Source organism: Geospiza fortis, unplaced genomic scaffold (genome assembly GCF_000277835.1).
Source record: "Geospiza fortis unplaced genomic scaffold, GeoFor_1.0 scaffold3703, whole genome shotgun sequence".
In the NCBI taxonomy this organism is placed as follows: Eukaryota; Metazoa; Chordata; class Aves; order Passeriformes; family Thraupidae; genus Geospiza; species Geospiza fortis.
Genome location: NW_005054761.1, coordinates 78,361 through 79,509, shown reverse-complemented (window position 1 = coordinate 79,509; position 1,149 = coordinate 78,361). Strand labels below are relative to the sequence as shown.

General features: G+C 58.9%; 1 non-coding gene across 1 annotated transcript; it reads left to right on the top strand.

Moving 5' to 3' along the window:
• Positions 1 to 883, top strand: LOC102031481. Its single transcript, XR_004082739.1, has 3 exons — positions 1 to 114; positions 471 to 549; positions 830 to 883. It is a non-coding gene; the product is annotated as an uncharacterized LOC102031481 (transcript).
• Positions 884 to 1,149: the final 266 nt, after the last annotated feature.

Genomic DNA, 1,149 nt, shown 5'->3' with positions numbered 1-1,149 from the left:
GGGGCGAACCGCCGCGCCGCCCGGCCCTTCTGGCTGTGCCTGACCGGGTTCGCGGCCGGGACGCCCATCTACGAGCAGTGCTTCCGCATGAACGACGGCTTCGAGCGGTACCTGGTGAGGCTCTGGCCGCGGGGTCGGGCACAGCCCAGCCCCGGGTCCTGCATCTTGTGTACAATAGTCAGTTGTTGCTGCTCTCCCTGTCTCAAAGCACCCCGAGAACTTCTGATGAGGAGAGAATGTAATGGGGTTGTTAGGTGTGTTGATCAGTGCCTAGGACAGAAACATTGTCCATTTGGAAAAGAAAAACCCCAGGTCACTGGAGATCTGTAGGATCTACAGGACCTTTAGCAGTCTGTGTGTCCAAAGCAGCAGTGTCAGTGCTGGGATGTCTCTGTGTCTGGGAGGGGGCTTTGTTCTGGCAGCTGTGCCTCAGGCTAACGTGCTGCTTCACTCGGTCTTGTGTTTTCGAGATGGATACAACTCCAGAGAGTTACCTGGACCTGTTTCCTTTGGAGGCCATTGTTTATCTCACTCCTGACTCTGAGAATGGTAAGTGTTTCACTTTAGGAAGGGAAGAGCCAGGGCAAAAGGCTGACTTTTAGAAATTTCTGTTTGAGGCCATTCCATGCTTCAGGCAAGTTGTTCCTCACTGGGCTGTCTCATATGGCATGAGCCATACTGTGTGCTTGGATCTGGTGCTAAATCTGTGCTGATGGGACCTGTGTGCCCCAGGCTGCTGCCCCTGAGGCGAGGAGGCTCTGCCCAGGGCTGTCCTTGGGAGGGCTGTGCTGGGAGAGCTGTGCTGTGGGGTCACTGCTGCTCTTTGCAGTGCTGCAAGACATCGACCCGAGCAAGGTGTACGTGCTGGGAGGGCTGGTGGACGAGAGCATTCACAAGGTGCGTGGTGCCTGCCCCGTCAGCAGGCACATCCCGCTGCTCTGCCTGCCTCCCCTGGCCCATTTCCCTCAAATTCTGCCTGGAGCCGGCAGCGAGCCCGGAGAGGCTGCAGCAGCACCAGTGTGAGCCCCGGGGCAGGTTTTGCTCGAGCCCTGGGGCAGGTGTGTCTCGTTGGCCCCTCGGGCCGCGTGTGAGGCCGTGTGTCCGCATGTCCGTGTGTCCCTGCAGCAGCTGACCCCGCAGAAGGCGCGG